This window comes from Oncorhynchus masou, chromosome 15 (assembly GCF_036934945.1).
Source record: "Oncorhynchus masou masou isolate Uvic2021 chromosome 15, UVic_Omas_1.1, whole genome shotgun sequence".
Taxonomy (NCBI): Eukaryota; Metazoa; Chordata; class Actinopteri; order Salmoniformes; family Salmonidae; genus Oncorhynchus; species Oncorhynchus masou.
In genome coordinates, this window is record NC_088226.1 from 52,736,364 (window position 1) to 52,761,947 (window position 25,584).

At 42.3% G+C, this 25,584-nt stretch overlaps 1 long non-coding RNA gene across 3 annotated transcripts in view; it reads right to left on the reverse strand.

The window, feature by feature from the left end:
• Positions 1 to 4,611: 4,611 nt before the first annotated feature.
• LOC135555126 (uncharacterized) overlaps positions 4,612 to 25,584 on the reverse strand; it is a 140,834-nt gene continuing 119,861 nt past the window's right edge. For 2 of the 3 annotated variants that reach the window (XR_010457837.1, XR_010457836.1), the window contains exons 4-6: positions 12,044 to 12,130; positions 7,942 to 8,026; positions 4,613 to 5,019 (exon numbers count right to left, since the gene is read on the reverse strand). This is a non-coding gene — a long non-coding RNA (uncharacterized LOC135555126). Of the gene's footprint in view, positions 5,020 to 7,941; positions 8,027 to 12,043; positions 12,131 to 25,584 lie in introns of all 3 variants that reach the window. The other variant, XR_010457835.1, reaches the window with a different exon arrangement.

Here is a 25,584-nt window from a genome sequence, read left to right on the forward strand (position 1 = left end):
GAGTTGATAAATGTTTTGTTTGGGCAAATAAAGTCTGAAATTTCAGACAAACTGTAGAAGCCTTTTTAAAACTCAAATACACAATAAGTTTGCTGCTGTGCAGGACATTTCCCAGCAACAAAAAAGTGATCAAATTAAGATCCTACATCTGTAGGAGATGCTTTTATCCAAAGTGACTTACAGAAAGTGCATTCATCTTAAGATAGCTAGTCATATCACAGTCGTAATAAGTACATTTTTCCTCAATACAGAAGAAGCTTTTTTTCACATTTAAGACAGTTAAAACTATAATTATCCCAGTGACTTTCTAACATATTCCGAGCTTTTGCTTACCTACCCATCTCCTTTGTTTTCCTCTGTGAAGGTTATACACTGCAAATACAAAGGTACGTGGGCACTCCTTCAAATTAGTGGATTCGGCTATTTCAGCCACAACTGTTGCTGACAGGTGTATAAAATTGAGCACACAGCCATGCAATCTCCATAGACAAACATTGAAACTAGAATGGCCTTACTGAAGAGCCTTATAACATGGCACTGTCACAGAATTCCACCTTTCCAACATGTCAGTTAATAAAAATTCTGCCCTGCAAGAGCTGCCCCGGTCAACTGTACGTGCTCTTATTTGGAAGTAGAAACCTCTAGGAGCAACAACAGCTCAGCCGCGAAGTGGTAGGCTACACAAGCTCAAAGAACTTGACCGCAGAGTGCTTAGAAGCGTAGCGTGTAAACATTGTCTGTCCTCGGTTGCAACACTCACTACCGAGTTCCAAACTGCCCCTGGAAGCAACATCAGAGCAAAAACTGTTCGTCTGGAGCTTCATGAAATGGGTTTCAATCGCTGAGCAACCGCACACAAGCCTAAGCTCAATGCCAAGCGTCGGCTGGAGTGGTGTGAAGCTCACCGCCATTGGACTCTGGAGCAGCAGAAGCGTGTTCTCTGGAGTGATGAATCACACTTCACCATCTGGCAGTCCGATGGAAGAATCTGGGGTTGGCGGACGCCAAGAGAATGCTACCTGCCCCAATGCATAGTGGTGCCAAGTGTCAAGTTTGGTGGATGAGGAATAATGGTCTGGGGCTGTTTTTCATGGTCCGTGCTAGGCCTCTTAGTTCCAGTGAAGGGAAATCTGAACACTTCAGCATACAATGACATTCTAGACGATTCTGTGGTTCCAAGTTTGTGGCAACAGTTTGGGGAAGGCCCTTTTAGCATGACAATGCCCCCGTGGACAAAGCGAGGTCCATACAGAAATGGTTTATCGAGATCGCTGTGGAAGAACTTGACTGGCCTGCACAACCTCATCGAACTAACCTCAACCCCATCGAACACCTTTGGGATGAATTGGAACGCCGACTGCGAGCCAGGCCTAATCGCCCAACATCAGTGCTTGTAATCGCTCAACATCAGCAGTCGACCTCACTAATGCTCGTGGCTGAATGGAAGCAAGTCCCCGCAACAATGTTCCAACATCTAGTGTAAAGCCTTCCAAGAAGAGTGGAGGCTGTTATAGCATCAAAGTGGAGACCAACTCCATATTAATGCTCATGATTTTGGAATGAGATGTTCGACGAGCAGGTGTCCACATTCTTTTTGTCATGTGGTGTATGTGTACTTAGTACTTACCGGTAGGCTAGTATCTCTACTTATTTTATAGCTCTTCTGGTTACTGTGTGTGTGTGGAGGGCCTAAAAATGACAGCCAGACATACTGGGCTGATGATGATGTAATTGTTACACACTCTTGTTGACTCTTGAAAAGTGCTGAAAAGTACTGTGAATGGATCCCCTAAGAACGGGAAATTTTGTTGTTTTGGCTGGTGCGGTCTGGGGGAGGGCAGGGAACACAGAGGGAGCAGAGGGCCTGGTTCTGCTGGGAAAGAGAGGAAGAGAGCGGAGCAGTTGTATGCTTCCCCAGGGACCCTACTGGGGAACCATACACCTGTCTGTCTGTTCTCAACTCATTTGTATAATGCTGGGTCATGGATGAAGTTGAGTGTTAGGCAGCGGGATTGAAGTTTTAATTCTGGCTCGGTGGTTTGGGGCAGCTGTTCTGCCTTTCCCTTCCCAGTCAATTAGGACGGAGAGGCAGAACAGGGCCATGCTGGAGCGGAGGCTGGCTGTCATCAAGTACTGCTGCAACCACGCTGAATAGAAATCAAATGAAGGAGTTGAGTCATGTTGAGCTAGCTAATGTTTGTCCTTCTCTAAACAATAAATATGTTGTGAATATTCACTCAAGTGGACAGAGGGAGGCGGAATGTCAGTGAGACGAGGCAAAGCAGCCAAGTGTTGCGAAATTATAGGTTGCGATTGCATTGTGCAACAGTAATATTGTAATAGGCGTTCATGACTCGAGAGAGGTCGTTTTTCAATTAGTAGTATCTGTAGCCTGCAGCTAAAAGATCATATGTTTTTACAACATGCCACTGTTCCATCAGGCATCTGTCAGGTGGAAATGTACCGCCTCTAACAGCCGAGCGACGAACTCCACATGCGAGGAAGCTGCAGTCTCCCCAGTCCTCGGGTGACTGACACTAAACGAAGTCAGCAACTTTGAGTCGCTGAGGAGAGAAAACGCAACATGCCAACTGGACCGCACGAAGCAATCCTGATGGGTGATCTGAGGAGTGTGTGCCCGAGCAGGCCCCACAGGAACCAAATCCACTCCTCTGCTCTCTGTACTCTCCCTCTCCTTCCAAATCTGCACCTCAGCCTGGTGCTGACCTGGATATGGGAAGTGGAGTCATCTGATGCTCACTCTCTCTGCACAGATGAAATAGGACGAGGGGGTAGGTGTATGTCGTCCATGCTTAATGCCTCCAATATGCACCAGACCATCAGATTCAGGCCGAAGGATGAGTCACACAGGCTTAGATGCCGCCACAGTGTCCCAACCATCCCATGGTAATACCCTTTTGTTTTTTAAGTGCTGCCCTAGTCAGAACTGTGTGTTCATGAGCGAGTGTGTTTGTTGGGGGGGTGGGGGAAGGGGCAGAGTTTTGCCTGGTCTGTGACTATTTGACCTCTCTTTGGGCCATGGCTAATACAGAGTGTGGGCTCCTGAATGGGACCAGGGTCAGTGCCCAGTGACACATGACCTGCCACGGTTAATTGCAGCAGAACAATAGGCTCAGCCCCAGCCCCGGATCATCCCATTACACCTCCATGCCAAATGAATTGTTTGTTTTTGTGTGCCGCTCTCTCCTGACCTTTCCGCCAACTTGCTTTCATAACGTTCTGTATAAACCTGGAAACACAGGATTCAATCTGCACTTGAACACAGATGGGCCTTTGATTGGTTCTCTTAAGGATGTTCCGGAGTGTCATGATGCTAACCATCTCCTGGGCTTGGCTTGGCTTGACATGATAGAGAACTCTTCCCGCTTGGATCCTCTGAGAGGACAATCAAGTGTGAGTGAGGAGGTATATCCACTTACTGTGTGGTTTCTGTTTGCTGATTTACACAGTAAATACATGAGAGAGATATGGGTAATCAATAAGCCCAAATGGGGACACATACCCACTTTAGTTGGCAGTGATAAATGACTGGGCTGCGTGATAGGCAGTGGAAAGGCTGTGTGTGTGTGTGTTTGTTTTAAATAAAGGGGTGTTGAGTAGCCATGGCTGAAAGCCGGCCTGGGAGCTTTGAGAGAAAGGAGAGAGAGAGCAGCTAATGTGGCAGAGACAGTTTCATCACCTGAGGGCTGCATTGATACAACATGAACAATATAAGATACCACACACCGTACTGGAAGATGGAGTTACCCGGCCATGTCCTGTATTTAGATGAATTATAACCAGAAATGGTGTTATCATTTACATAGTAGTGACCAGCCTTATTCAGGTTTTTATAGAGGCCATAACAGTGTCAACATGCCTAACCCTGCAGCTGCAAATGGTGTGTGTGGTAGGGTGTGTGGGGGTATTCTCTGTCACCATATTCTGGTGTCAGCATCTCCTATAACTTTAATCTAGGGGTGTACAACTCCTGTCATGGAGGGCTTGAACAAAAATCTGCAGTTACCTTCCCCTGGCTTGGGGATGTGAAAACCCTACCCCAAATATTGTAATGCACAACATACACTGAGTGTACAAAACATTATGAATACCTGCTCTTTCAATGACATAGACTTACCAGGTGAATCCGGGTGAAAGCTATGATCCCTTATTGATGTCACTTGTTAAATCCACTTCAATCTCTGTAGATGAAGGGGAGGAGACCGGCTAAAGGAGTTTTAAGCCTTGAGACAACTGAGACATGGATTAGGTATGTGTGCCATTCAGAGGGTGAATGGGCAAGACAAAAGATTGGAGTGCCTTAAAACAGGGGGTATGGTAGTAGGTGCCAGGCACACCGGTTTGTGTCAAGAACTGCAACGCTGCTGGGTTTTTCACGCTCAACAGTTTCCTGTGTGTATCAAGAATGGTCAAAGGACACCCAAAGGACATACAACCAACATGACAGAACTGTGGGAAGCATTATAGTCAACATTGGCCATGCTTGTGAAATGCTTTCGAGTCCAATGCCCCAATGAACTAAGGGTGTTCTCAGTGCAAAAGGGTGCAGCTCAATATTATTTATGTTTTGACAACTCAGTGTGTTTCTACCGAAGACACAGCACACCATGATTTCATTGATTTAATATGATCACAGATTGAAGATATGTAACATCGTGAAATCCAATATATCAATGGACGGTACAGTTTATATCATAAGCAGCGTAACCTCTATTGGTAAAAAGTTGTATTGTTTCAGTTGTAACAGTTTCAAAATTAACCATGTTCTGAGAATTTCACAAGGTGCATATTGTTTTGTCTTCACAGAGACAGATCATGCCCTCACATTTGCAGCAGAAGCAGTGGTGTGTAGATGTGTTTTGCGTGACTGATCTCTCCTTAGGTCCTGTCTTTGAAGCTGTTCTTGGAGGCCAGGGTTATAGTAGAAGGAACCTCATCTCCATCACCCATCAATGGACAAGTACCCTTGGATGTGCATCAAGAACATCAGAAGGACACCTGGAAAGAAATACAAAATACAGGTATAGAACACCATTTCCTGGTTGAGTTCTTGCTGCCTTCCAAGTAATAGCAATATACAATACTCATTTTGCTGGATAAAAGGGATTAATTGCCTGTGCTTATATTTTACTCTGTGTAACGTAATGTTTATTTTTATGGTTACCATAATGCCTTTCAGATGTATTTTTAATGATATGTGTAAAGCCCTTGCTTTGTATGAAATGTGTTTCATAAAAAATATTGATTGGTTGACAGGGAGAGCAAGCAGTGGGTTTGGCCTACCAGCAGACGACGTATCGTCACACACCACACCACACCCACAGATCATGCATGGCACGGGACAGGGTGGGTTGAGGTGGGTGGAGCCCAGGGGGGCAGAAAGAGGCCGGGGCTCCTAGGTGTGTGAGTAATCACTCGTCTCCCAAGGCAAACACTGATTGGGAATCTGAGAGCCTCTTTCGCACCGAATGTGGATCTCACGTTCGTCTGCCGATCGTTCAGTGTGCTGTTGACTTATGATTGCCAACATTTTCGAGTGATTCTACATGTAAAATCAGTTTGCATTCGGTTCGCAAGTACTCCTGGCAGGCAAACGGTATTGGTGTTATCTCTTTGCCCGACCGGTCGACCTGGGACCACAAACACCAACCAGCCAAATCCTTCCTGCAAAGACGAGGAAATGACTGATTTACAGACTCTGGTTGTGTCTACAATCCAGGCCCGTCTGCAAAGGCTGACTTTAACACACATATTCTACTGCATGGTTTATTCTCCCAGTCAATATACGAGTTGGCCTAAATAAAATGTATATAAAAGCTTGCCAAGCAGAGAATTGGATGAATAATATGAAGTGGCACTACAGTTTGTAGTACTATATGTTACAGTACAACATACCAAAGAGTTCAACTGTAATTCACAGCACTTCAGCGGTCCTCACTGAGGGGAATACCGCTCAACATATAGTCAAATCTGGCTGGCTTAAAGACACTCTCTAGAGTGTGTTTAGAAAATTAAAGGACTTGATTTTTCCTAATTGTCCATTTTATCATTTTATTACAGCTAGCTTACTGTGATGGGCTTCTATTTTAATTGATGCAATACAATTAAAGCGTGACTTATTTCAGGCCCCACTACAGTGAACTGCATATGTCGGCTCTGCTATATTTAAATAGCATTAAGTAATTGGAAAAACACAAGAAGGGAAGGCAGAACATGTAACCAAAGGGCAAAATTGTCTTTGTGGAATTATTTTTCCCCCCATAAATATTCCAGGGGTTCTTCTATCATGCCCAAGTTTAAGGCAGAGAGGAAATAGTCTTTAACTGATACAGAAACTAATTTAGGACAGCTTTTCCAAAGAGATATGCTTTCCACCCTAGAACGAACATTTGGCCCAAGCCGGTACCTTCAGTACAAAAAATGCTAATGAAGTTGATTTCTTAGCCATTCTAAACTAATTGCATAGTCAAGATTACAAAGTTTTCAGTCAGTGAAAAAGGGGTTGTTAATTTAAATGGTACCATATAATGCTCATAGTCTCCATAAATATGTAGATGGTAATCGGTGGCTGTAGGCTGGCTTTAAATGACAATGTCACTAGCTGCCAGAGCAACCCTCATTCACTATTCCTCTGTAAGGGGAGGTAGGTAGGTCTCACTGCACACAGCAGGCCGATGTAGGCAAATAGCTAGGCTAAAATTACAAGAGGAAATCACTAATAGTGCAAATACGTTTTTACCATTTGAAGAACGCTATAAAAATCTGATAAATATCATGACATTAGATGCAGTTGAAGTGCTTCAACACTAAACCCAAAGCCTCAGCATTATCCCCAACCTATTTAACATAAACCAATGGCATGTGCTGCCTATGGACATAAATGGCCACATGGATGCCAAAGTATTGACAATAGTAACAATAAGTATACAAACAAAGTATTGCTTCTTTCCCCCCAAAACAAATAGAACAAAGCATTACAAAACTACAGTCTTGTTCACTTTTCTCCTCTTCATTCTCCTCTTTCTCTGGCTCTCTCATTTCCCCCCCTCTAAAAATACAGAGACAATGCCTTGAGGCTCTCTAGTCACTATTGTGTGCCCGCGAGTTCATTGTTCTCAGCTGATCAGCCGTGGTAAATGTGGAGCCCTGCAACTCATTACGTATTCTCAGTCACTCGGAGCAGAGCGGAGGTGGCCCTGGGAAGTTCCTGCTGGCTGGGCCTGGCCGGCCGGCAGCCTACCCTGGAGAGAAAGCAAGGCCTTATAAATGACCTGGCCCGGCCCGTCTGGACATCTTGTGAGTCCATCCGTCCCTGTCCTGCTCCCCTCACATGGTTAAAGAGCTCCAGCTCTCCCTTTGACTGTCTGTGGACAAGTCCTGTCTGTTCATCCCTCATCCCCGCTCAGTCTCAGTCACAGCTCCCTCCTTGGGATTAACTGTGGGACCGTGAGCAGAGTACACCCCACCACTCCCATTCTCCTCTCCTGTCCCCACATCCCACCTCACTATCTACTCCTGCTTTGGCCCAGCACAGAGTGGGCGGAAGTAGGACACAGTATGTTCTCTACTTATTTCCCAGAAAAACATTTTCTTATCTATGTTTAGAGTTGTTTGTTAGGAGACTGGAGTGAATCTTTTTATGCTTATGGTTTGTATAGCGTAGAAACAACTTTTTTTTAAATTCTCAACTCTTTCTGAGGCAACTTCAGCTCGTGTAAAACAGAGAGAAACTCCACCCTTGAAGGCCTCCTCTAGCCTACCTTTCCTTAGCTTTGGTGTTCTGAGACAGTAAACTAGTTCTGTAGATATGAGGTGGATGTGAGGAACAGCAGTAACTAGGCTACCATGCTAGAGAGAAGGGGTTGGGGGATGGCTGGCCATTTGTATTGCTTGACATGACAATAATTAGAGTTGACTCACCCTCTCCCTGGTTATAATCCGCTGGATATACTGCACTCATACAGGTGTCCAGAAAATCCAATTATCACAATCATGGTAGGTAAAACTAGGGGGGGAAACAGGAGAAAATCAGAACTAGAGATGTCATTGCCATTTAAAAAAACAAACATTTCAGACTTTAGATGAAACTCATCTCATCTGCACATTATAAACCTTAAAAATTATAATGCGTAACAAAAAATCTTGGATATGTGGGTTAGTGCTGAGTGATTACTGCTTTTTGAGGTCGGATCGTTTTCGGTTCAATTATTTAAAATAATCACGGTTTTCGATTTTGGGTTCAAATTTTTTTTTAAACGTGAAATGTATTATGAAATAATGACATTCTATTGATTTTAGTGCTTTTTAATGGAATTTTCAAAGTCCAAAATAGTGAACATTCAATTGCCAAAATATTTCAAATACGACATTGTCTCTGTCAGGTAGAGTAGACAGTAAAAATATTTCAGTTGTGTAAATAACTCAGTTTTTATTGTATGACTTTGTTATGTTGTATTCCTTAAAGTCATCATCTCATGTCTGCTCAGGCAGTAGCAGCCAGCCAGCCAGGCCATCTAATGTTATCTCTGTGCTACCCATCCTGTACTGTCTTTTGTCATTCTATTTAGCTAGGCTAGCCTGCCTAAGTACTGTATGCTGTAGAGCTGTCTGACAAAATCATTTGACTAGTTCTTCAAAGTACATCAGGCATACTTTCATGAACTGTCAATCTCTATCTTTCTCATCGTTGTGTTGTGTACATTCTTCTCTCATGCGGTCTGTGTGTATCTAACACGTCGCAGGCGTAAAAGTGTATCCGTCAGGCTCAATGGTTTATGGTCATTGTAGCTAATTACCACGTTTCTGTGCTGAACTAGGTTGAATATTTGCTTAATGAAAACTACAACTCCCTTCAGCCCAGCGTCCCACATAGTTCTTGACTTTAATTCTAAAATGAATGATATTATTTAAAAGGCGAGTTGGGCTCACAAAAAAAAACTAACAAAATGGAATTCAAGAAATTGAACAGACGTCGGTCAATTAGTTATTTAATAACCACAACAACAACAAAATTGCTCAGCACTAATGTAGGTGTTTTGTGTCCATACAACAGCAGAAAAAAAAGTAAAGTAAGAGAGGAGGAACCAGTCTCACTGCAAGATATAGTACATCATATAACAGCAGAGGATAGACTTTTCCACCCTGCTGTTGTTAGAAGAGGAGGGAGAAGAGGAGGAGGAGGAGTATTAGTGCTTCCTTCCCTGCAGGTTCCCAGTATTCCCCCACTCCTCCATCCTCTCATCTCCCCAGCAACAAAGGCCTGGAGCCCGGGCCACTCCTCCAGCCAGCTGCCTCCAGTAGCACCATGCTGGTTGCTGTGGGAGGAAGCCAGAGTGCCCCTCTACCCCCTCTGCTCTGTCCCCGGCAACCCCAACCCCAAACATGTGGGCTCAAATCCCGTCAGTGCGGCCAGGCGCACGGCTGGAACAAAATCTCGACAGATGGAGTTGGCCTCTCCTACACCACGCTCTCCCCTTAGAAGTCCTGCTTCTCCTCTCTGACCTGAGTGATGGCTGCCCTGGGACAGGCAGATATGGTCCCATACTAAGTATCAAGGTACACAGAACAACTAACAACTTTGTTTTGATGTCAACAAAGATCCCAGATCATTGCATTCCTGCACAACAACATTGACAATTCCTACACATCACAGTTTTCATCTCTATGATTTGTCCTTATACATTTTAGTAATTTAGCAAGACACTCTTATCCAGAGCAAAGTACAGAAGCAATTAGGGTTAAGTGCCTTGTTCAAGGGCACAGCGACATATTTTCCACCTAGTCGGCTCAGGGATTCGAACCAGCAACCTTTTACCATCCCAACGCTCTTCACCACTAGGTTACCCGCCGCCCTACAAGGACTGCAGGATACAGTATTAGAAATTAGTTGAAGGGTCAGTTCTTTTTCAATTATATAGTACAATCTAAAGTACATGTGTTATTGAATTAATAATTTAAAGACAATGGGATGTGTGAGCAGAGAAAAATGTATCTTTAAACATGACAAGTGGACAAAGCGCCATGTGTGTGAGCATAATGAGTCGAGACTAACCCCTCCTGAGTTTGGTCAATAAAACCAAGCATCCCAGTGGGACTTCACTCTGTTTGGATTTCAACAACCATTAAGCAAAGCAAATATGAAACTCAAATATTCAATTGTATTACCTACATATTTAACAATGGAAACTAGCAAAAGTAACAAATCCTGCTCTGGAAACTGCCTTCCTAAAGCCATCTTCATACCCTCATAACAATCTAGTAGGCTGTCATGACAATGTCAAGACCTGAAGGTTCCCAAGGGTTATACGTCTCCAGCTAGTGTCCTTCACTAACATAAATAGACAAGGTTTTGACAATGAAAGTACAGTGTAACCATGAGTATCTCCATTACCCTCCCAATTCCACTCTGTCCCTTAAGATGCTTTCATTAATTTTAGATTGGGTCTAAATGGAGTCTTACTCTTTGTGACCAAGGTTTTGAAATTAGAATAATTTATATTAAAATTGTGACTTGTTCTGAAATAACCATCCTAATAAGATATTCATTATTTCCATTTCAGATAGGGTGAAATTCCACTGTGCTTTATTGTAAATCACCCAGTATTGGAACCACTCTGCCCCTGCTGCCCCATCATACTGAAAGACTGGAGAAGACAAGTGCTTCACAGTTAACGTGCTTGGTGACACACAGCAACATTGGGTTGCTGACTTGACATAGGCATCTTTTAAGGGCCTTAAACTCAAAGAATGGCATTGTTCCTGAGCAGAGGCTAGCTGCAGCAGAGGACCAACACTGCGCCACAGAGGAGCTGTGAAAAAAGGAAACTTTGTGTTTCCACCGCACATAACTCTTACGACAAAGCAGGAAATAGTTCACAGGGACATGCCACATTCCACATTCCACAAGGGCCGATGCGTCTTTCTTTCGACACGTCAGACTAGTGTGTGACAGTAGTAGGGGTGATGGAACACTTGCGCAATACCTGGTGGCATTAAAGAACTGAGAACTGGGAAGGGTCTCTCTATAAAACCTCACCAGCAGAACATAGTTCAGGAATGTACACTATGTTTTTGTTTATATACGCAAAGAGAGCAGGGTGGGTGTAGGAACTCAGAGGTTCCATGATGCGTTGTACTGGTTTGTTCTTGAGGGAAGTCCAAGGCCGGTGCACAAGAAAAGAATGGGCACCAGGGATGAAGACACTAAAAATTGAAATAATGTAGAGTAATCTTAAAATGATGGAATGGATGTGGATGTGGGTTGGGGTCAGATGTGTGAGTTGATCAGTAGTCTTTCTCCAGTCTCTGAGTCATTTCCACTCAGCTGTTCTCAAGACCATCCGATGGCAGTCTTCCAATGACTGAGTTCATATTCTTTGTGCCACACACAATTTGGAATAGTGATTGTTGGGCCTGCCACCCTCTCAAGGCATTGTAGAAAGCAACCAACCAGGAAAAACAAGCATGGCAAGGCTTCTCAAAGGTAATGGGAATATTTTTGGGAGGATGTTTTATTGTCACAAACACTGTTGTTTACAGGGTCAGCCAGAGTAGTACGCCGCCGAGCAGTATTAGGGTTCATTCCCTTGCTTAGGCTCCAGAGTGGCACAGCAGTTAAAGGCACAGTGCAAGAGGCATCACTACAGTCCTTGGTTCAATCCCAGGCTGTATCACATTCGGCCGTGATTGGGAGTCCCGTAAGGCGGTGCACAATTGACCCAGCATCGCCCGGGTTTGGCAAGGGTAGGCAGTCATTGTAAATAAGAATTTGTTCTTAACTGACTTGCTTAGTGAAATTAAGGTTCAATTAAAAATATATATATATTTAAAGGCACATCGACAGGTTTTTCACCTTGTCGGCTTGGGTTTTCGAACAAGCAACCTTTCGGTTACTGGCCCAAGAACACTTTGTTTTTCAGAGGGGAAGAGTAATGGTAATAGTAACTGTGAGCAATAAGGTGTAGCAATGTGTAGCAATGGACGACATTCAAGAGCTGTCTATTCTCTTCAGTCCCAAACTTACCATATCTGGTGTGGTCTCAGTCTCCTGGACAGACAGGTCTTGGTCATACGGTCATATGGATGTCAGCAGGTTCCTCTCACCTTTTCTCTAGCAAAATAAAACACAAAGTCTGGCTTACTATGTGTACCCACGTGTATTTAGAACACCATGCTTTGTGTATCTGGGAGCATCTAGATTGAGTAATTATATTTTTCAGTCAGTGGTGCTGTACACAAACTAATCACTTTAGGGTTGCCATTTGAACATGAAATCCCTCTTTATCTAGTCCAAAGGAAACTATTGTTGCCCCCCCAAACATCGAAAACAAATCTCTGTAGAAACTTTTTGGGGGCAAGCTTGTATAATCACACAGAGGGTACCAGAGACAGACAGGCCTGTAACAAGACAGACAGTAGGGAGCAGAAAATAAAGAGTGGCCTTGTGTTGGACTACATTCTGCAGCTGCCTCACGTTATTCCAGTATTTTAATACACATGGGGCATGTAATGAATGGGGGCCGCTGTGTGACTGTATGTTACTGTAGGCATCTTTCTCCTATAACCCCACTACAGACTGATCTGAAGGCTCCACTGCGAGGCATCGCCATCATAATTCTTCCCCATCAAAAAGAGGACTTGTTGGGGATCCGTGTGGTCAGTCTGTCCTCTACAATATCCTGCCTTCAGGGCCTGCCCACGGCTCATGCCAGCCAGACCCAGTTGTGTTCTTCGGCTTGGCAGTGTCTCTGAAGCCCAGACTGTTCACTCAACTTGGAGGAACTTTATCAAAAATGTAGATAAACAGGTTCAAGTAAGGTTAAACTTTGTAATAGTGATACTGCCAGGGATGAAGAAAATCCTTATTGCAATGTTGACTATTCCTTTCCATTGCAAACATGTTTAGAGATATACCGAATTGTTTAAAGTACTATTAGCTCGAGACCAACAAGGATTGAAACTATATGCTGAATTTTGATAGCCATAGTTAAATGTAGATTTCCCAGAATGCATTTCTTTGAGTGCCACTGGTTCAGACAGCATGCTAGTTGTTTTTGTGCCAACATGTAATTCTAATTTTCAAGGAGAACTGCAGGTGGCTTTACAGTGTCCTAACCAAAGCATTAAATAAACAGAGGTGTGTGTCTACTTTGATTATACATGTATTCTGTTACAGTTGGAACACAGGAGGGGGCGAATCAAAAGGCTAATTTTCAGGATGTCACAGCTCTGAACATGAACAATGAACATTTGTATTGTGTTTTCAAAGTTTGAGCCACGTGATCAATGTTTGTATATCATTTACCCACACAATATCACATTTTTCATACATACGCATAGTCTTTACTGATATTGTGTGTTGCTTTGGATGCTATGGAAGTGTCAGCTAATTGACCATAACTTTATCAAAAAACTAATTCCTTATCATTAACATTCCGCCCAGATATTCTCCTTAGATAGATAAAGCCTAAGTAAATGAGTGTGGAGGATATGATGAATAAACAGGGCTGAAAAGCAGAAGTCCTGTTGTGTGTGTGCACTGCACTCTGTGCACTCTAGATAGCTGTACGCTAGAATGTTTGTCCCAGTGAAAAGAGGGGCTATGTTCTGCCCAGACTGGGCCCCATAATGCTGCAAACTCCACGGATTTGGAGCTCTCTTTTGTTGTCTCGGCAATGCTGACATCACACACTGCTGACGGGCCGAAATCCCTCTTTCTCCAGCACCAGCACTTTTGAAACAAAACTGCCATGACACTGATGAGTAAACGCCAACTTGCCCAAAAAATCCCTCATTAAATCACACACAAGCATGTGTGTGCATACTCACACAGGCACACAGGCACACAGCTGTGTGTTACCAATAAATCCAAAAGGTAATCAGAAAAATATTACTGCTGCCACAAACACTTTTCATGAAGCCTCTACAAGTGGACCTGGCACTTACACTGTTAGTCTCTGACTCACCTGTCCTTCCTCAACCATTTCTCAAAATGTAACAAACAAATACTGAAACATTACGACAAACAGCATCTAAATGTGGCTGAGATTATGACAGGCATTACATATCTTAATGACAAACGGTTATGTCATTGCAGAAGACATGAATGATGTGGCCATGTTGGTATTGGTATCTGAATGTGAGAGGAGAGGGGGAATGACAGGTTTTCCATCAGGATGGAGTTATAAGACACAGATAATGTAAGGTTAGCTTACCCTTCAGTGTTTGCAGAAACATTTGCATAGGAACACATGACTCAGGACTCTTTTGTGGGTGATTGATTAGACAAGAGGCTAAAGTAAGAGAGGTTCTCCCTCTGGACTGAGTTCAAATGTAGGATACTGTTGCTGAATCCATTCAGTTTGAAAATAATAGTGATAGGGATACACTCTCTTCCCTACTGGAAGAGGAAAACTGTTGGGATGATACCAGCTCTCAGAAGCATCATGAAGGTCCCACTCAAACACTCAATCACAATAGCATCCTCAGGCACTTAGACTAGTGTCCTCCCTCAAAGCCTATCTCTCTATCATCCCCCCCCCCACACACACACATGCCACCCTCGAGTCTAGGGAGTATCAATCTGTTAAACATGTGACAAATGGCATCATTTGGGAGGCCATGGGGCATATCCAGGACCAATGAGACAGCAGAAATAGGCTGTGAAGAGCTGCCCTTTATTCACACATGCTCCTGTGGGACTCGCCATGACCATTTCAAAATCACTGAACAAGTTGACACTTATTTGCAGGGCAATGAGCACCACTACCCTCTGAGGGAGGAATCCATATCCTCAATCCACATGGGAAGACGTGTAACCAAACAAAACTATGTCATGGAAAATCAATGGTTTCAAAGTCGGAAGCATACATAACCATTCTAAAAACATTAGTATTGCGAAGGTTAGATATTGGTATTTTACTAAATTATATACACTCAATCAGTTAAGTTCACCAAATTTAGACATATTTATTAATGTCATTGATTTAATACACAACTCAATATGACAACAGTATACAGTACCTGTCAAAAGTTTGGACACACCTACTCATTGAAGGGTTTTTCTTTATTTTTACTATTTTCTATTTTGTAGAATAATAGTAAAGATATCAAAACTATGAAACAACACATGGAATCATGTAGTAAGCAAAAAAGTGTTAAACAAAACAAAATATATTTGATATTTGATATTTTTAAAGTACCCTTTGTCTTGATGACATCTTTGCTCTGGACCCTGACCTCTCGTTTGACGAACATATCAAGACTGTTTCAAGGACAGCTTTTATCCATTTATGTAACATTGCAAAAATCGGAAATTTTCTGACCAGAAATGATGCTGAAAAATGAATCCATGCGTTTGTTACTGCTCGGTTAGACTACTGCAATGCTCTATTTTCCGGCTACCCGGATAAAGCACTAAATAAACTTCAGTTAGTGCTAAATACGGCTGCTATAATCCTGACTAGAACCACAGGATGTGATCATATTACTCCAGTGCAATCCTCCCTACACTGGCTTCCTGTTAAGGTAAGGGCTGATTTCAAGGTTTTACTGATAACCTACAAAACGTTACATGGGCTTGCTCCTACCTATCTTTCCGATTTGGTCCTGTCGTACATACCTACACATTACGGTCACAAGATGCAGGCCTCCTAATTGTCCCTAGAATTTCTAAGCAAACAGCTGGAGGCAGGGCATTCTCCTATTGAGCTTCATTTTTATGGAATGGTCTGCCTACCCATGTGAGAGACGCAGACTCGGTCTCAACCTTTAAATCTTTACTGAAGACTCATCTCTTCAGTAGGTCCTATGATTGAGTGTAGTCTGGCCCAGGAGTGTGAAGGTGAACAGAAAGGCACTGGAGCAACGAACCGCCCTTGCTGTCTCTGCCTGGCCGGTTCCCCTCTCTCCTCTGGGATTCTCTGCCTCTAACCCTATTACAGGGGCTGAGTCACTGGCTTACTGGTGCTCTTCCATGCAGTTCTCACTTGAGTGGGTTGAGTCACTGACGTGGTCTTCCTGTCTGGGTTGGCGCCCCCCCTTGGGTTGTGCCTTGGCAGAGATCTTTGTGGGCTATACTTGTCTCAGGATGGTAAATTGGTGGTTGAAGATATCCCTCTAGTGGTGTGGGGGCTGTGCTTTGGCAAAGTGGGTGGGGTTAAATCCTGCCTGTTTGGCCCTGTCTGGGGGTATCATCGGATGGGGCCACAGTGTCTCCTGACCTCTCCTGTCTCAGCCTCCAGTATTTATGCTGCAGTAGTTTATGTGTCGGGGGGTTAGGGTTAGTCTGTTATATCTGGAGTATTTCTCCTGTCTTATCTGATGTCCTGTGTGAATATAACTATGCTCTCTCTAATTCTCTTTTTCTTTCTTTTTTTCTTTCTTTCTTTCTCTCTCTCGGAGGACCTGAACCCTAGGACCATGCCTCAGGACTACCTGGCATGATGACTCCTTGTTGTCCCCAGTCCACCTGGCTGTGCCGCTGCTCCAGTTTCAACTGTTCTGCCTGCGACTATGGAACCCTGACCTGTTCACTGTGATTACTATTATTTGACCATGCTGGTCATTAATGAACATTTGAACATCTTGGCCATGTTCTGTTATAATCTCCACCCGGCACAGCCAGAAGAGGAGTGGCCACCCCTCATAGCCTGGTTCCTCTCTAGGTTTCTTCCTAGGTTTTTGCCTTTCTAGGGAGTTTTTCCTAGCCACCGTGCTTCTACACAAACATTGCTTGCTGTTTGTGGTTTTAGGCTGGGTTTCTGTACAGCACGTTGGTATATCAGCTGATGTAAGAAGGGCTATATAAATACATTTGATTTGATTTGGCACACGCTTGGCATTCTCTCAACCAGCTTCATGAGGTAGTCACCTGGAATGCATTTCAATGAACAGGTGTGCCTTATTAAAAGTTAATTTGTGGAATTTCTTTCCTTCTTAATGTGTTTGAGCCAATCAGTTGTGTTGTGACAAGGTAGGGGGTATACAGAATTGTTGTGTTATTGTGCTATTGTGTTATTGAATGTATGTTTGTTTATGTGTAACTCTGTGTTGTTCTTTTTGTCACACTGCTTTGCTTCATCTTGGCCAGGTAGCAGTTGTAAATGAGAACTTGTTCTCAACTGGCCTACCTAGTTCAATAAAGGTGAAATAAAGGGGGATACCTAGTCAAGGGAAAGGGGGATACCTAGTCAGTTGTACAACTGAATGCCTTCAACTGAAATGTGTCTTCTGCATTTAATCCAACCCCTCTTTGGTAAAAAAACCAAGTCCATATTATGGCAAGAACAGCTCAAATAAGCAAAGAGAAATGACAGTCCATCATTACTTTAAGACATAAGTCAGTCAATGCGGGAAATTTCAAGAACTTTGAAAGTTTCTTTAAGTGCTGTCGCAAAACCCATCAAGCGATATGATGAAACTGGCTCTCTTGAGGACCGCCACAGGAAGGAAGAGTTACCAGCCTCAGAAATTGCAGCCCAAACAAATTCTTCACAGAGTTCAAGTAACAGACATCTCAACATCAACTGTTCAGATGAGACTACGTGAATCAGGCCTTCATGATTGAATTGCAACAAAGAAACCACTACTAATGGACACCAATAAGAAGAAGAGAATTGCTAGTGCCAAGAAACACAAGCCATGGACATTAGACCGGTAGAAATCTGTTGTTTGGTCTGATGAGTCCAAATTTGAGATTTTTGTTTCAACCGCCGTGTCTTTGTGAAACGCAGAGTAGGTGAATGGATGATCTCCGCATGTGTGGTTCGTACAGTGAAGCATAGAAGAGGTGTGATGGTGTGGGTGTGCTTTGCTGGTGACACTGTCTGGGATTTATTTAGAATTCAAAGCACACTTAACCAGCATGGCTACAACAGCATTCTGCAGTGATACGCCATCCCGTCTGGTTTGCATTTAGTGGGACTATCTTTTGTTTTTCAACAGGACAATGACCCAACACACCTTCAGGTTGTGTAAGGGCTATTTGACCAAGAAGGAGAGGAATTGAATGCTGCATCAGATGACCTGGCCTCCACAATCACCCGACATCAACCTAATTGAGATAGTTTGGGATGAGTTGGACTGCAGAGTGAAGGAAAAGCAGCCAATAAGTGCTCATCATATGTGGGAACTCCTACAAGACTGTTAAAAATAATTCCAGTTGAAGCTGGCTGAGAGAATGCCAAGAGTGTCCAAAGCTGTCATCAAGGCAAAGAGTGGCTACTTTGAAGAATCTCAAATATAAAATATATTTTGATTTGTTTAACACTTTTTTGGTTACTATATGATTACATTTGTGCTATTTCATAGTTTTGATTTCTTCACTATTATTCTACAAGGTAGAAAATAGTAAAAAAATAAAGAAAACCCTTGAATGAGTAGGTGTGTCCAAGCTTTTGACTGGTACTGTACATATATATATATATATATATATATATAATTTATTTGTGGGGTTTATTTATTTGTTCTTGTTCAAGTGAAGAGGGCAAATGTGGACTTTCAGAACTGCATGAACACTCTGATAACTTTACAACAATCTATTGGCAAATGGCTCTCAATCAAACATCTCAAAAAAAGACTGTCAATCTTCTGTATAGATCAGTGAACTCCAGTGACAAGTAACGCAACAAACTGACACAACCCTGAGCTGATTAAATAGAACAGCAGCTCTGTGCTACACACACACACCAACTCTCTCCTAACTGCTGAAAACTTTTAATGAGCACTTCTAGCACACCCATAACCTCCCCTGCCCTGCCCCTCCCCTCCCACCCCTTACTGAAATCTGTGGAGATCTGTCAGTGCCAACTAAATTCTTACTCAGGTTGTCAACCATGCCTCTGCTAGACAGGGTCACAGGGTTAAAATCGATTTCACAGGCCACCTGGAGAGCCTAGGCTGCGAACTGACTCAAAAAATTTATATCAGACTTAGAATTGCTTACCACCCAGGGCTAGGCCAGGGCTAGGCCCAGGCTAACACGCCCACTAAAAGTCCCCAGCCCAACAGAAGTTTGCACAGGCAGGCTGGAGCTGATGACCCTGCAAGCTGACCTCCTCTAACTTCAACTGAATTGTTCTGGCAGTTTCCACGGTGACGAGGCACTCCAAGCTTTATCCTACTTGGGCTACTGAAACAAGTGGGACCAGATCTTCTCTCCATAATCTACTGGGCAAAAAAGTTGCATTTCCTTATTTTCTCTGAATGTCCTTTTTTACAGGGTACCTAATTGTGATTTATTTAGCATTTAGGTTGGATTTCTTCAATTGTGTAATGTAATAGATCCTTATATTGATAGTTTATTATTTACAAAATTAGCATTTGTTTATGTAACTATGGCTGTGGTTGTTTTTGATGTTGTTTTGGGGGATTAAGCTATGTTTTTGTGCCATTTCTTGTGGCGTTAATGTGGTGAAATGCCACTCTGCCCTCCTCCCCATGTCTGCATCACTGTTATTGAATATCATTGCTGTCTTTCCATTTTGTGTTGTCGATAAATGTGAATAAAATTAGGCTGAATAAAACTATCTGAGTCCCCCTAATCTTTGTGTTTAGTGATTGCTCCTGTCCAAGATTCAGAGCAAACTTTCGCTCATACTGCTTCAACAAACTGGACTATCAAAAGGGGAATTTACAAAGACTGATTTGTATAATCACACTCATCTGAAAGAACATCGACATCATTCTCTTATTAAACCACAATTTCACAACAGTCACTTGACTTTATACACTTATGTGACAAAGAGGGTTGGGATCAATTCGGTTTTCAACTTTTCAATTAATTCATTCAATGTATCCCATGGAAGGCCACATAATCGCCTAAGGTTCATCCTTTGAGCTGCTTCTTACACTGGCCTAAAGTTCAAGACAATCAGAAGTCCTGACATCTAGAGCATTGAGTAAAATGAGTCTCCTATATCTGTGTCAGTGAAAGCTAACACGATTAATCAATAACTGCAATTTTCAAATGTTTTCTTTTCCATTCCCTGTCAATAATGATTTGATCAATTGATCCTTCTCTTTAACTCATTTTCCCTTTCTCAGACTGTCCTTGTGGACAGGAATGTTTTGCGTTTTACATGAATGGTCACTAGGCGAGCGCTAACGCATTTTTCAGCGCAATGCACGACCAAATAAAGCTAAGTAGACTGCGAAAACGTTGTTCTAACTAGATCCTTTAATGTACACTTCATTACATCAAGGATCGATTATATTAACATCTGAGCTACAAGCCTTGAGTGCGCTCACCCGGGGCGACTGTGTGATGGAGTGATGTTGTGATTGTGATTGGATGCACGCAGAGTAGAAGGTGCTCATGGGTTAATGTCCCACGTATCATCGGGCAAAACGTTAAATGACACAAGCTGTCACAAAATCAATAAGAGTGGTCCAGCTGTCCTGGATCTTCATCTCCTCTTGAAGTCATAACTTGGTCTGACATCTTTGTGGCCTTGCTTCATATGGCCATTACGTTTCATGAGTTGAGCAATGAGCCATGGAAATAGAAGGCTGTTTACTTCTAGGCCTACAACTATGGACATTGACAACCTTGACCCAGGAGTCGACTTAACATAGTAAAGGTAAATGTGTCTCCCTCCAATGAATATGGAGCGTTGTGTTTCGTCTGGTACGTATTCATTTGTGGATGTCCATCATCCATTTCATATGATATCTTACCATTTTAAATATGTGTGGCCTACATTAGGGGTTTGGGCAGGGTTTCCCAAACTCGGTCCTCGGGACCCCAAGGGGTGCACGTTTTGTTTTTTGCCCTCTCACTACACAGCTGATTCAGATAATGAACTAATCGTCAAGCTTTCAATCAGCTGTGTAGTGTTAGGGCCAAAAAACAAAACGTGCACCCCTTGGGGTCCCGAAGACGAGTTTGGGAGACACTGGATTAGGGGTTAAGGTTAGGCAGTACTTGATTTGAGCTGGATCCTGCAGAACAGAATCCGTCTCCTCTACGTTTTTTCTGTTTCTTTCCCGGAACCTATTTGTCAGGATCCAGTACCTCCTCTTTGCATGAAAAACTATGTTCACTGTTTGCAATGTAAAAATTATAATAAAATCAGAGTTAAGTTCAACCAATCAAGTTTCCTCTTCTGTAATTATCCGGCCCCCTAAAACACGTAATGTGAAAACGTGCCTGATGTTCTAAGAATTCGTCGTGTTCGGCCGGCCCGGTTTTATGGTTTGGCAACATTGTAGTCCCACGCAATGCTGTGGTGAGAGAGGGAAGTGCGCCTGTATCTCTCACGGAACAAGAATGAGATTCGCTTTCTATGATCTCTCTCTTCTCTGATAGACATAACCCTGCAACTTTAATATTTGCATTGTTCCACTTCATCATGTATTTCCTTATACCGGCAGGAAGGGTGCTGGAAGTTCCACATCACCCTTAATACATTTTAAATACATTTCTCAAAGTTATTGAATTACTGATGTCTGTTCATAAATAAATGAAAATAAAAAATGCTACAGCAGTAGGCCTATAATTTAGCCACAGTGGATCAATAGCTTGTTAAAAAAAAATTGTATAAATGCCTAGCTGTGGACTGTGTGCCTACTGTTGGAAACGTGCGGCAAATCGTTAGTGAACAGCATGCAGGCAAAACGGGCCTTTCACAATATTTCCAATACAATTGTGGGAAAACACATGTTGGAAAGCAAATGGATTTAGCTGAAAATAGAATAGTAATTTTTTGTAGGCTACCAAATATATTATCAGCTTCAAAATAGTCGTATTGCAGGAACAGCATTGTTTTTACAAAGTTTAACTGACTTGCCTAGTTAAATAAATGTTAAATAAAATACATTTCAAAAACAAGAGTGAGCGCATCAGCCATCGCTAGGTGAGTGAGCTGAGCATCATTGGGTGAGTCAGTGAAACTGGAAAGGTTTATTATGAGTATAATTCCCTCCTCATATTGTACAATATGTACACTATGTCCCCAGACACCTATGTGTTTTTTTATTGATCGCAGATTCTCAGTTTGTCAGTGTCAAAGTAGCCTGTCATTTCAATCATTTGTGCAGTATTGAAAACTATTATTGTAATGTCTCCAGACATCTAAAATTGTGTAGAATTTCATTAAATGCGTTTATAAAAGGCCATGTTTTTTCCCTTGACCCTAGGCTTAAAAAAGTTTCCCATGTGTACAACTTTTGCAAGCGCCTCTACTCAACTGATCTACTCTACTCTACTGCTCTTTGCAAGCACAAAGGCAATTATATGCATGCAATGCTTTATTATAAAGCGCCACCCAATTTACAAATTAAGCACTTGGGTTGGGGGTTAAATGTAGAGTTAAGGGAAGGGTTAGCTAACATGCTAAGTAGCTAAAAAAGTAGTAAGTAGTTGCTAAAATGTTAATGTTGTCCATGATGTGATTCGAACACACAACCTTTTGGTTGCTAGATTTGAGGTATAATGGAATCTCCTTTAATGTTTGGCTTAAGTAGCCTTCTGTATTATGTAACTATACCAAACAGAACATATCATACGTATGCTGGAGGGATACAACTTTACATATACTATCTTATGTCAACTCTTTGAGGCCAGCCTGCTATGGAAGGTTATATTTTTTAATGTCATTTTTACCTTTATTTAACTAGGCAAGTCAGTTAAGAACAAATTCTTACTTACAATAACGGCCTACACCAGCCAAACCCGGACGACGCTGGGACAATTGTGTGCCGCACTATAGGGAGGGTTGTGATACAGCCTGGATTCGAACCAGGGTGACGCCTCTAGCACTAGCACTGAGATGCTGTGCCCTAGACCGCTGCGCCAATCGGTATCCCTTGAAAAATAAATAACATTTGTTTCCTGTGGCCTGATTAACAAGGCAGGGTCTCCCCTCCCTCCCAACTCCAGAACTCGTTTCATTTCGTTATGCTAATAGATGGGCTTATAACGCACAGACACTGAAATCTCATCCAGCTACTATTCGCTTTCCTGAGGGAGATGTCATTTCGCAGGGGGGACACAATGACGAGCTCGTGAGTGACAGAGCTCTGATCTCAGCGATAGGAAGATAGCCACCTGATTAAAATGGTTCGCTTGTTCCCCTTAGTCACTCGATCAGCGTGTGAACTCTTCTTATTTATAATCAAATGCGGTGACCGAGTAGCGCACAGAACAGCACACTTCCAAGTTCCAACCCAATGTAATTCATTGCCCTATATTTATTAAACGCTGCCACAGGTGCAACTCTCAAAATCCAATATAGATAGTGTAAACATTTATAACAAAATAATTCATAGGTTATTATTTTATTATTATTCACCGTCTTATGAGTTTTAAAAAACATGTGTGGTCGCAACAGTACACGTTTTAGAAACGAAAAAATACATTTTCACCAATATATGAATAATATTTCCCAAAAGTGAGTGTCAGCCCCAGCCAGGGCATTGTTTACCCCGTGCAGACAGATCCCTGTCGCATCTGAGTCATACGTTATTATCAGTCACAGAAAAACGCATTGGATGGTCTCTAGAGACCCACTTTTCCTTTCGAGAACTGTTTCTGTCAGAGCGACAGGAGAGGGGCCATTCAAAAACTGTGAGCCACGGACCACTCTTGAGTATTAATTAGGGTGATGCAATCCATAGAAACGTATGGATTCAACATTATCGACTTTCCAGTTCTGGCAGGAGAGATAGAATAGACAAGTAGTTGGAGGATATAATTCACTGTTTGAGGGAAGTCATGCGTGTAATTGAGTATATTTAACACCACCATTTTTAATGATCAATGATTAAGGGTGAACTCATTACATGTTTCAGTCTCTGCTTTTATCATTATTTGACTTTGTAGAGGATGTTGGTTCGCTTGTGCCATACTCTCAGCATTTCACACATTTGGGAGAAACATTTGGGAGGAAGAATTCTGCGTGTTTATTATGAAGCCCAACAATCTTTATTTTTTTATGTCCCAGCAGACCTATTTGATTGATGTCTCTCACATTCCTGAATAGGCTTCTTAAAGATTTATTCGTCTATTCCTATATTTTCTCATTTTGATTGTCCTACAGGCAAAATATGTGAGCTTTTTCATCTGTATTTTAGATATGTGATCATTTTACGTTCTTCTGTCAACAAACCCAGGCGCTCAAGCAGAGTAGTTCTCCCACTTCCATTCAAATGACTCGGGCATCATGTCGCATGTCTATAAAGGGCCTTTGTAGTGCCCTTTCAGTACTCAGACAAACTTTTGTAAACACTTTGCTCTAAAGCATACAGAAAGTCAGCCGCTTGCGAACGAGCTGCTGTCCGAGATTTATTTCCACTCACACCCTCGATCAGCCACAGGGATAAACATATTGATAAAGTTGTATAAGGTTAAACGTTTCATTGGGCCTACAGTTTCAAAGTTCAAACTGGTATTCCCTATAGATGCAGGTCTATATGCTCACATTGCATGACTGAACTATCTAAAGATAATACATATTTTAAACTTACATTCTAATGTATTTATTTTTCTTAAATCTCGAAATGTGTTACCCAGATGCCTATAATGTGGACCTTGATCAATATCGGATACTTGAAGACTGAAATTGTGAAGGAATGAAGTGAACAATGAGTTCTGCTGTTGGGGAAGTCGGTGCATTGCTGTCAACTGAGGGTTGGATAGTGACAGTCATCGTGGCCATTGCCACTACTGGGAAGTGACAGAAGCTTCCGTTTCGTCTGCTGATGATTTACGCAAAAACAACGTCGAACGTAAAATATATAGACCTACAATGTCACATGTATGATTTTAGAACGACTTGGAATAAAAATCACACTTTAACGAAACAAACCAATCTAAAACGTACGTGTTTTAATTTTATGATTTTGTAAGACATGTATTTATTTATATTCATATTGCATTAGTTGGTAGGCCCATCATATTACGTTTTTAGCCTGGAAAGTCTAACGTTAACAGGTTACATATATTTGTCACCAACTGATGCTTGCTTTAGGCTAAATCTGTGCTAAAAGGGGCTAAATGGAAGAGTGATACTTTTAAATGAGTATGTTTATAATGAAACTATGCTATTATTAAACCTTTATTTAACTAGGCAAGTCAGTTAAGAACAAATTCTTATTTACAATAATGTCCAACCTGGGAACAGGGGCAGAACAACAGTTGTTTACCTTGTCAGCTCGGGGATTCGATCCAGCTACCACAACACTACAACCAACGTTTTTTAAAGCATCTAGTATATAATGAAACATTAACACAACTTTTTACAACTTGTTCGAGGCCTACGTTTTAATCATGCATGGTATTTCGCAATGTTATTTATCAGGTTTGAAAAGCTTGTCACAGTGGATGTGTTTTATGTTAGCATCGAAACAGCAGCACAACTATTAAAAGCTGCCTGAAACAAGCATCCTGCTCCCCACCCCACGCTGAGCTTCTCGCCTCATTTGTTTCCCAGGCTATGCCAGTGTTCCATAAAGCTCGAGCTTGATCTGCATCGTACTGCACACCCCTGCAGGCTGCACCGCTGCATCAAAGAATATATTGTTCTAGGCATGGGTGGACTGACCAATAGAAGTGGAAAAGCAGAA